This window comes from Plecotus auritus (genome assembly GCF_963455305.1).
Source record: "Plecotus auritus genome assembly, chromosome: 8".
NCBI classification, from domain to species: Eukaryota; Metazoa; Chordata; class Mammalia; order Chiroptera; family Vespertilionidae; genus Plecotus; species Plecotus auritus.
In genome coordinates this window covers 131,447,346-131,459,298 of record NC_137782.1, presented here as the reverse complement: position 1 = coordinate 131,459,298, position 11,953 = coordinate 131,447,346, and the positions used below count along the sequence as shown (strand labels likewise).

Sequence of the window (11,953 nt, the reverse complement as noted above, 5' to 3'; positions counted from 1 at the left end):
TGTATATCCGTACCATTTTTAAAAATATATTTTTATTGATTTCAGAGAGGAAGGGAGAGGGAGAGAGAGATAGAAACATCAGTGATGAGAGAGAATCATTGATTGGCTGTTTCCTGTATGCCCCCTACTGGGGATCGAGCCTGCAACCCCAGTATGTGCCCTTGACTGGAATCGAACCTGGGACCTTTTAGTCCTCAGGCCAATGCTCTATCCACTGAGCCAAACCAGTTAGGGCCCATTTTTTTTTAAATGGAGTTAAAACTGTATACAAGAAGCGATTATACAATGACTGGAAAGAACTAAAAAGGCAAAGTGACGAGAGGAGCTGGCAGTCAGGAGGGGCTGCTGTACTGGCCCATGGTGAGACCCAAAATGTTTGCCTTCAAGAAAGACTCCAGAGGGGCCATGGAGCTCCCTCCAGCCCACGATGAGCTGGGCCTTCTTTTGGCCAATGCACTGTAAGCTGCGCAGATCCCGGGCTGAGCCTTTATTCATCATCCTATCTAATAAAGAGGGAATATGCAAATTGACCATTACACCGTCATTAAGATGGCAGCGCCTATAGCCACAAGATGGTGGCGCCCAGTCCCCTCAGCCCCGCCGGAGTCCCCCAGTCCTTTCAGTCCCACCATGGTGGGGGGCGGGGGGGGGGCGGGGAGAGGTGGTGGCAGGTGCACGTTGCGGCTGGATCTGCCCTCAGCCCCCCAGCCACCCAGGGCCAGCCTGAGACCCAGGCAAGCTTTGGATGTTGGCTGCCTAGCCGCCCAGGGCCACCTTAGGCTCAGGTAACCAGTGCCGGCCGAGGCTTGCACTGCTGGCAGTGGCAGCAGCAGAGGTGTGATGGAGGCATTGCCTTCCCCTGATTGCCAGGCTGCCTCCTGCCCCTGAGGGCTCCTGGCCTGTGAGAGGGGCAGGCTAGGCTGAGGGAGGCCCCCTCCAGTGCATGAATTTTCATGCACCAGGCCTCTAGTATCTAATATTTTTTGGTGCTCATGGGCCAGTAGCTCTGAGCTGATCTGTAGCTCCCAGCAGTCCTCAGCCTTTTCCTTGGACAATGTGGCATCCAGGCACTCCAATTTTCTCTTGTGGCTTTTCTTCTTCAGGATATGGATGTTGGCATTTGGGGATGCTGCCTGCTCCTGAATCAATTGTAGGGGAATCACCACAGACTTTTTGAGGGGCTTAGCCACTGTGACTGTGTGGTGGGCAAGAGATCGGAGAATTGTGGGAGAGCAATTCTCTTTCTCTTTTGGGTCCACGGTTTCCTGGGCCCGCACCTTGGCTTGCAGTTCTTTTTGCTTCAATTTAAGCCTTTCAATCTCCAAATCCTTCTCCTCCATTATCCATGCTACTTAGCTTCTGTAGGGAGCTGGATTTATTTTTTTTCTTTAAATTTTATTTTATTGTTTAAAGTATTACACATAGTAGTACATATATCTCCTTTTTTCCCCATTGACCTTCCCCCAGCCTCCCCTACCCCCTGTCGCATGCCCTCATCCCACCCCGCCCCCCAGTGTCTTGTGTCCATTGGTTGTGTTTATATGCATGCATACAAGTCCTTTGGTTGATCTCTTTCCCTCCTTCCCAACAGTCCCCAGCCTTCCTGCTATAATTTGACAGTCTGTTCGATGCTTTACTGCCTCTGTATCTATCTTTTTGTTCATCAGGTTATAATGTTCTTTATTTCCCATAAATGAGTGAGATCATGTGGTATTTTTCTTTCATTGTGTAGGGAGCTGAATATCTGAGAAGCAGAGGCTGGAGGCGCTAGGGGCTCATGATTCCCAATTTCCTCTTCCTCAGGGCCTCAGACTCTCTTTGCCTCTGAAGGGCCTACCAGTTCTTTCTGAGACAGTTTAACAGGTGCCAAGACATGAAGCTCTAGGCTCTCATTGGTAAAAGGTCAGTTGATCACCTCTTTGGACTTGGCAGCAAAATTGGGTGCAGAGACTCTGTCTAGGTAGAAGCATCTCGTGGGGGCAATGCTGGCAATGTGGATGCTGTGGGCTGAGCCATCCAGAGAGTCCTGCAAGAGGCAGGTGAGCTTTCTGTCCCGGTAAGGCACATGTGAGAGGCCCTGGTTCAGTGCATCCACCACCTTGCCCAATACAAAGAGTGAGGAGTTGATGGCTCCACTCTCCTTCAGCCTTAGGCCTTTGGAGTCTGTATGCCGGTTGTCCTCTGAGCCAGCCAAATCAATCAGCTAGAGTTTCCCCTCACGTGGCAAAAAGGGGCCAAGCGTTCCGCTGATCCACCTTAACCAGGAGGGCAGCATGACTGCGGGAGGAGTGCTGGTTGAGCCGAGTGGGTCCTACAGTCCGATTTCGACTGGCTGGCAGGAAGTGTTGCTCCTGGCCTGTGAGAGGGGCAGGCTAGGCTGAGGGATCAGCAAATCTAGTGATGGGCTTCTGTGTATGGCCCAGAATCAATATGTTTCCTCGACAGTCTTCTCGGATCACCAGGTCTCCGGATGCAGGGTTCAGGAGGCCTAATATGTTTTCCTGGTAGATCTCTAAGTAGGACATAGTGACAGAGAGGGCCCATGGCCGGCCCTCAGCGCCCTCCTCCCTTGTGAGCTGTAGGAGGTCCATGAGAGCCTGGGGAATCACTTTAGGTTGCTTGGGCTGCCCAGCTTTGTGTGCGTCTTCCCTGCCACTGTGGGCCCATAGGCAAGCACACTGGCATTCTGCCCTTCCAGTCAGTGCCTTAGGATGGGCTGCACTGATCCTGCTGAGAACTCCTCTTTCCGTAGAAGGCATCACACTGGTATTTGAGAGTCTTCTGGTGGTTCCTCCAGGTGGTAATCTCTGCAGCCGTGGGCAAACTACGGCCCGCGGGCCGGATCTGGCTGTTCTATCCGGTTCTCTTGCTCTCCCCTCCGCTCCTTTACTTTGAATTTATATTAGTTCACACAAACACTCCACCCATGCTTTTGTTCCGGCCCTTTGGTCCAGTTTAAGAACCCATTGTGGCCCTCGAGTCAAAAAGTTTGCCCACCCCTGCTCTAGAGAATAGCTGTCCAGGCCCTGTACACAGGGGGTATCATTTGCTCCAGATGTTCCATCTACATATGGCCTCAGCCACACAGCCACCCTTACATGAGCTGGAGGCAGGCACCGGAGAGCTCCCACCTTGCTTAGCTGACAGTGACCAGCTCCTGAGGTTGCCATCGCCATCTCTCGTTGCCTCAGCTGCACTGAGACCCCAGCGTCCCTTCCTCTCCATTATTTGTTTAACCTGTCTCTATTATTGGATGTTTAGGTTGTTTCCAATTTTCCTACAACAAACAAATACTATAACTCTTTTCATATATCTTTAACATTTGTGCTAATATTTCTGAAGAATAAAATTACAAAAGTGGAATAGAAGGGTGACAGCAATTACATGTCTTATGTACAAATGTCAAGTTATTCCCTCCCTGCCACACAGTTCCTTCCAAATTATATTTCTACCAATAGAATTTGAAAAATTCCCCAACACTGAATGTTAAGAATCACTTTTAGCTTTGCTTATCAAATAAGTGAAAAATGCTCTATTTTATTTATTGATTTTTTTACACACACACACACACAGAGGGAGAGAGAGAGAGGGAGAGAGAGAGAGAGAGAGAGAGAGAGAGAGAGAGCTAGATAGGTATAGAGAAACATTGATTTGTTGTTCCACTTATTTATGCATCCATTGGTTGCTTCTTGTATGAGTCTTTATTAGTAAAATTGGGAATATGTTATTGGCCCTGAGATGCCTGCTTATACCCTTTGCCTGTTTTTCAGGGAAAAGGAATCCAGAATGGCAGAAAAATGCACCGCAATTTCCTCACTGCATCCGGGATGGCTTGGGCCTCTGACATGTTGCTGAAGCAATTTGGAGGTGCACAGAAGAGAAACAGAAAGCAAGCCACAGAAATGAGCAAAAATGATTAAGGGAGTGGATTTAGAAAAGCAAAATGAATTAAGATTGTTTAGGCCAGAGAACAGAAAGCTTGAAGGGGCAATGGAAAGGAGGAAAGCCTTAAATTCTGAATAGGGAGTCTTTTGAGAAGGGTGGCTGACATATACTCATTCTGCCAGGAACATGGGCCAAGTTTAATTCCCATAGGTGAGATTTATTCAGTGGGAGGAAGGTCTTTCTGATTATAAGTGACAGGTCTAGTCAACATTTCCATTTTAGAGACATTTCAACTGAATTGGAAATAATTTTGGTGTAGTTCCTCCTACACTTCAAATCATAGAGCATGATTTCCCAAATCCTTCTGTGTTCCTCTTTTTAAGCTAGAGAAATGTAAAATACAGTGGTTGGGTCAATCTGATTTCATTTAATTAAAAGTTTGGGGCTCTTTCCAACCTACTTTCTGCCGTAGTGCTCGGAAGTGCCCCTCCTCCCTCCCCAGCAGCATGTGACCCCAGTGCTTTGCAGGGCTCATTTGTGGAGCTATGTCCTTTGCCTGGATGTTGACTCTGGACCAGAATTTATATGACAGCAATCCAGCCCAGCAGCTGAGAGGTCCTCTCTCTCTAAGGGACCTGAGCAAGTGTTTTGCCTTCAGGGAGTTTCCAGGGATCAGATCTAATCCAAATATCAGCCCTCTTTCCATTTGCTCTGTCTCTCTGCCCCATTGCCACAATCTTGACTCTAATATCATCACTGAGCACTTTATCTTGCTCTCCAGAAAGCATCCTCTTGTACCCAAAGCATTAGTGAGCAATGGCAGTAAGAGGGAGGTACTGGTAAGGCCCTGAAATACCCTGACTTTCATCTCCCAAGAACAGAATTACAAAGTGCAAGCTGGAAACTGAGGCCTTGTCAACTCCTCCCAACCTCTTCCCATCCCAACATGCCACCAGTGACTAGATGTTGCCACATATCTCTAAATATATATTATCCTTATTCTTCCTGGTTTAGTCTGTCCTTTCTCCCTTTCCTGAATGAATGCATTGGCCTGATGGCTTCTTCCAGTCAAATCCCTCTCCAGTCCATTTAGTCATATAATCACTCATTCATTTATTTTTTCTTTCATCCATTCATCAGCTGTTACCTGAGAACTGACTTGTCTTTGCCAAATACAGTTAAGCCATGCCACAAGATTGAATTATTAATTATAAAGAAAACATCCAGGCAATCAGCCCTCTGGGTTCAAAAGAGTTGGGGGGCTTTCTGGGGTGGGATACCAGAGGCAGATACAGTTGAGGGGGGCTTAAAGTGTATGTAGGTAGTGTGGAAAATGCCATGAATTGTCCATCCAGCAGTAATTCCTCATTCTTTCTGCAGTGGTGCTACTTCTCACATGCTCAGGAAGGCTGCATCTCTATTCATTTAGACCACTTTTAGTTGAGTCTTTGGTTACTTGCAGGCCCAAGTATTATGCAGCCCAGGGCAGGGGGGGTGGCTGTTTCCTGGCTTGCAATCCTGGGGTTGTAGTAGGCACTGTTCATTTCTCTGATTTCCCCAAGGTCAAGGCTGCAGACTAGTATTATTAATACCAAATCTACAGTTTGACCTGATAGTGTTGGGGAGCAGGGGCTAGGACATGGGTCACAGAGCTTCTCTTCCACTCTCATTTTATGCCAGGGACTGCCCAGCACATGTAGAAACATGAGCATCCAACTTGGGAAGGCATTTTGGCCACCATCTAGGTCAGAGGTCAGGCAACTGATATAAATGAATGAAATAGGCCTGTTAGCTTATTAAATATGTAGGAATAGCCTTTATTTCACAAAGAAAGGTGTTTTCTAATTTTTCTTGAGGAAGATGGACCTCTTGACTTACCTTTTATTTCTCTAATGGTAATGAAAAAAGAAAGAATTCTCTATTGAAAAACAAACCACCTAATTCTCAGCTTCCAGGTTGGAGAGACAGTAGGTTGTACTGGGGGATGTGGACCTATAAAGAATGCTGGCCTAAAGGGGATGGCAGTTGTTGCCACATGGGAATCCTGGAGCAGTATTTCAGGTCTTCTGGTTTCTCATGAGAAGCCTGAACTATGATTAATTTTTAAAAAATATACCTATGCTTGCTGACAATGTGTGTTAGAGGGACAGACATCTGGAAGCAGAATCTGGGGACAGAGGCATTTGGGCTTAGGAGTGTAGAGCAAGGGGGTGGGAAGATACAGGGAGATGGAGACAGGAGCTTGGGCTTTTGAAGGATATGTTGAATTGTGGTCTAGGTGAAAAACATAATGAGATAAAAAGCACATCATAGAAAATGCAGGAAAGCATAAAGAAGAAAATCCACATCCTGCTGTACTGAAAAAGCACTAATTTTTTCTTTTTCCTTGTAGTCTCCCCCTCCCCACCCCTATTCCCACCCTTACCTCTTTCAGTTTTTCCTGATGTTAGAAGGTGAGGATCCCCCCCTCATCATTAAAAGCTCTCTGCAAAGTTACTTTTAAATGGTGATGTCTAGGTTCAGTGTTAGGGCCTTGTCTTGTGTCACCTTAAATATTCTAATTCTGTCAGAATAAAAGTCCTTCCTGAATCTTGGCTGGTTGCTGTGTTTGTTCTATATATTGGGCTCATCTGTCTCCTGTCCTACTATAGTGGTAGAATGCCTGCATCCCACCCTTGGGAGCAGGGTGGAGGGAGATAGGAAAAGAAAAACCAGCAGAGCGAGAAATCTAGGGAGAGGACCAAGGTTAAGTCACTGCAGATCTTTAGGTGGAACTAAAATAAAACTTAAGCCGTGCTCTGAATGTGATTCCTTTGAGGAAAGTTTAATTAAATAAATATTAAGCCACAAAAGCTCCTGGACTCCTTAGGGGTTCTGGGAGTGGGTAGAACATCACACTCCTGCAAATGTTGAACTCGGGTGGCCAGGCTAGGAATGGAAGAAAGGATCCAGGCAAGTTTATGCCCAGTTCTGGAAAGTTGCTTCAAAGTGCTCACGGAACTGTAACTTCCAATGGTTATTCAGCCTTTTGAGGCCCTCTGGCTGTCCTCTCCAGGGCAGGTGCCTCCAGGGCAGCCAAGGTGTGTGTGTGAGGAGGGCCTGCTGAGTCCCTCAGGAATGACATTGTCGCATGGCCTCTGAGTCTCATTTTGTGTCTGTCACCTCTCACTGCCCCCTGGTTTAGGGGTGGGGGCCCTGGCAGACACACTATACCTGCTTTGTGACTACGTGCACCTCCCCGAGGGCGTGTTCCCTGTGCCTTGTGCAATGACTGCTGAGTCGCTGGGCACAGGTCTGAATGCATTTCCCAGGCAGCTGGCGTGATGAAACCTGGCTGGCCCAGCTTTCTTCAAACACTTGGCTCCCCTCATCTTTACTGTGTTCTCTTAACATGCACTTGACATGGTAGTGGGAACCCGCTTCAAAGATCATTCACAGCACACCGTGATGAGTGAGATCCTGCTTTGTGTGTATATAACGTGATTCCCAGGGATCAATCAGGGTGAAAACAACAAAGCAAATAGAAATGTAATGCAAATTGTTTGTATTGTTAATAATAATGAATACAATAGTTACTATTGAGCATTTGCCATATGTCAATCTTTGGACTAAAAGCTTTTATGTATTAACTCATTTAAGCCTCACAAAACTTCCCTGAGTTTAGGTATAATTAATATGCTCATTTTAATAATGAGGAAATGAGGTGCAGAGAAATTAAGTAACCTGCATCAAGTTCACAGTGGTAGAGGCAGGACTTAATCACAAGCCTATGTACTTGACCATGAAAACATGTTCATGGGAATTAACTATAAACTAAAGAAAAAACTTAAGCACAGTCATTCAAGTATCATTTATTTTAAAAATGTTTATTTTCCCATTATAATTGTTAATGAAATATAGAAAATGACAGTTAATTATTTATAACATCATCTAAACTAGAATCTAGACAGTCACTATTACTTGGTTTGTGTTTTTGTTTAAATGACAGAATTTAGTTGTTTTAACATAATCATCACACTGTACATGCAGTTCTGCACCTTAACTTTTCCCTTACATTAAACCATAAATATTTTCCCATGTGGGATATAGAACAAAAAGCAACAAATGAAAAAAAGAAACAAAAAGAAACTCACAGACACAGACAATAGTGTGGTGGTTACCAAAGGGAAAGGAAGTGGAGAGAAGATAAAGAAGGTAAAGTGAGTCAATTATATGGTGACAGAAAGAGATTAGACTTTAGGTGGTGAGCACACAATGGAATATACAGATGACATTATAAGATTGTACACCTGAAACTTATGTATTGTTATTAAACAGTTACTCCAATAAATTTAATTAAAAAGATAAAATACACAGTATGATAGACACTATTAGTTACCTATACAATATCCACAGCTTTTTTTCTTCCTGGCCAATAGAATTCTAATTTTGTTGCTGGAAGCAAGGTGATAAATTGTAATTAATTTAAGTAATGACAATCCTGTTGTTTTCCAGCTACTCCATGTCCCAGTGTCCCTTGGAACTAGTGGTGGTCATATAACCCACTTCTGGTCAATAAAATATAAGGCAAAGACTGCTGAAAGGTCTCTGGGAAGGGTACAACTGTGGGTGTCGTTACCCCTTCCCCTTTACTTTGAATATGAACATGATTGATGCTTGGAGTTGTAGCAGCCGTCTTGTAACCATGAGGAGACAAGCATGGAGCAAAATGCCAACATACTAAGGATAGTAGAGCAGAAAAATGTAAGAGCTTGGGGTCCTCAACCAAAACCCATTACTACTGACCTCCAGATCCTTGTTATGTGTGAAAACCAAGTCCTTATTTGTTTAAGCCTCTATTAGTACTGGTAATAATACAGGAACAGTGTTGACACTGGTCACCAAATACAGGATTGGGCAAAAATAGGTGTGGAAAACAATACAATAATTAATAAGTAATAATACAAGAATAAACTTTGTGCACTCACAACTGTAAACCTACTTTTGCCCCATCTTGTATACTTCTAATCAGATACATATATATCTTTTGACCTAGCCATCCTATGTATGACTCCATCCTAAAGAAATGAAAGTTCCTGTATTTAGAGGTGTATATATAAAATCGTTTTGGGACACAAAGAACTAAGAACAAATGGAATGTCTATCAATAGTCATATGGCCGAATAAAATGGAGTATATACACACAATTAAATGTTATATAACTATGAGAGAATAATTTAGACCAGCAATTTTCAACTGATATGCTGCAAGAATTTTTAAAACATTCATTACCTGGCTACTTAGTCAGGGGCACTGATCTCTTTTCCCTTAGATCAGTGGTCGGCAAACTCATTAGTCAACAGAGCCAAATATCAACAGTACAACGATTGAATTTCTTTTGAGAGCCAAAAACTGACTTCTGCGCATGGGCCACGAAGTTTCAATATCACTGTACGTGCACGCCCGCATGTGGTATTTTGTGGAAGAGCCACACTCAAGGGGCCAAAGAGCCGCATGTGGCTCGCGAGCCGCAGTTTGCCTTAGATTGTCAAATAAAAAAATGACAACAGCCAACATAACATAATTGCTGTCTGGTGAGAATGAATCAAAATTACACCTATTTTTGGTCAGATCAGCCAAAAATATGTTTGTGTGTGCTGCAGAAATTTAGTAATTAGTTTATGTGTGCCATGAGATGAAAAAGGTTGAAAATAGCTGATTTAGACTGAGTTCTATTGACGTTGAGGGATGTTCATGATGTATTATTATTATTATGTGAAAAATAGCAAATTGAATAGTTAACATTTTTAACATTTGTTAAAAAATTCCGATATGTGTATAAATGTTTGTATATGTCTACACAAGAGGGTAAAGTTGCCTGCAGGAATGAGGAAAATTACATAGCTGAGTAAAGCAAGCCTAATAGAAAAAATAAGCTGCTCTAAGTATTATTAAACTTTATTTTTGTTGACCTATGAAGAAAAGCATCTATGATATAAATGGTATTGACAATTATGTTTTAAATATGAAATTAAATAGAAGAAATATTATTTTTGTTTTTTCATAGTTTCTTATTCCTTCTTTGTAGAATATGAATTCCAATTTTAATTCCCCCCATATTGATTTCAAAGATAGGTTTAATTTTCCTTTAATGTGGAGAAAAGTGAGCCAGGTTATTTCTTGTCACCCAAGTTTTCCAAAGTCATAGTTTCTCTAGAACAATCAAGGCAAATCATTCATGTGAGGAACTACTTGTGAATGCTCTTCAAAGTCATTGAAGATATTATTTTGACAAAGAGAAATACCAAAAATTGATTCCATTTTAATCAGTGAGTTTGAGGTGGAGACCTTTCCTTGGATGACATGAATGATGTAATAACCCGCCCCCCCCCCCGCCCCATAGTTAAAATTGCATTTACATCAAGACCTCTGTGTAGTGCAGCAGCCAGCCATATTGTACAGCCAATTCACTGTGCATTGAACTGTCTGGGTCAAGCCAGAGTGGGAATCTAGTACATAGAGTTAATTACTACATCTTTCTTGTGTCCTCTTCTTACTCTTTTAGCAACAAAGACATTCCTGGGGAATGACACAACGAATTTAAATTCCGCTTCCTTGCTGAGTAATGCCACCGTGGAAGTAAGTTTCATAAGATAGTCCCATGTTAACATCAACATCACAGCAATTATGCTGACTAATTATGACCTGTCTACATTAAACTTTTCAAGAATGTTCTCAATGCAAAATAATTTATTTCCCAATGTTGTCTGACATGAGCACGTGTCCCAAAATTCTTATGTTAAAAACTGCAAAGCCAAAACCATTAATACCTACTGGGTTCCATGAATAAGCATAGCTAACCATATGGTATTATTCAGATTTATGCTCTAATCAGTTATAAGAAAAATATGACAAATTATTTGTTTCCAACTAACTTGTCCTGAATGTTTTGAACCTGATTTTCATCATGCTGAAGAACAGTATTTTCGGCAAATGTATATTTGTGTTGAGACAAAAACAATCAAAATCTCAGTCCATTTCTTTAATTCAGTGGTCGGCAAACTCATTAGTCAACAGAGCGGCAAACCGCGGCTCGCGAGCCGCATGTGGCTCGCGAGCCGCGGTTTGCTGACCACTGCTTTAGTTCAATGACTTTTTTCAAATGATTGTTTTTTCCTTTTCTATGTAATGGGGTCTTTAGTTGTCTTTTTTGTTTTAGCAATAACTTTATTGAGATGTATTTGATATATCATAAAATTCATCCTCTTTAGGTATACAATTAAGCAGTTTTTAGTATACTCACAAAGTTGTGCAACCATCACCACTACTTAATTTTAGAACACTTTTAATGTCCCCCAAAGAAATGCTATACTCATTAGCAGAAACTCTTTTCTGCTCTCTCCTAGCCCCAGACAATAACTAATCTATGGATTTGCCTATTTTATATATTAGACATTTCATGAAAATAGAACCACATTAAAAAAAATCCATTAACAGTTGGTGGACATTTGTTTCCCCCCTATTTTTTAGTTATTATGAATAATGCTGCTATGAACATCATGCACAAGGTTTTGTGTGAACATACATTTTTATTTCTCTTGTGTCTATGCCTAGGAGCAAAATTTCTGAGTCACATAGTAACTCTATGATTAATAATTTGAGGAACTATTTCCAAAGTGATTACATCATTTTACATCACACCAGCAATATATGAGGGTTTCAATTCCTCCATTACCTTGCCAACACTTACTATTATCTGATTTTTTAATTCTAATCATCCTAGTGGGTGTGAAGTGGTATCTCACTGTGGTTTATTTGCACTTCTCTGGTGATTAATAATGTTGAGCATCTTTTTATGTGCATATTGGCCAATTGTATGTCTTTGGAGAGATGTTTATCTAAATCCTTTTCCCAATTTATTTTTATAATTTTTTATATATTTTTATTGATTTCAGAGAGGGAGGGAGAGGGAGAGACAAACAAACATCAAAGATGAGAGAGAATCATTAATCGGCTGCCTTCTGCAAGACCCCACTGGGGACTGAGCCCACAACCTGGGCATGTGCCCCAACCAGGAATTGAACCATGA

At 42.4% G+C, this 11,953-nt stretch overlaps 1 pseudogene across 1 annotated transcript; it reads right to left on the bottom strand.

The window, feature by feature from the left end:
• Positions 1-332: 332 nt before the first annotated feature.
• Positions 333-3,847, bottom strand: LOC308256680 (kinesin-like protein KIF22; annotated as a pseudogene). The gene is made up of 5 exons: positions 3,804-3,847; positions 2,998-3,213; positions 1,638-2,824; positions 973-1,348; positions 333-499 (listed from the first exon to the last, which is right to left on the bottom strand). The product of its transcript is annotated as a kinesin-like protein KIF22 (transcript).
• Positions 3,848-11,953: the final 8,106 nt, after the last annotated feature.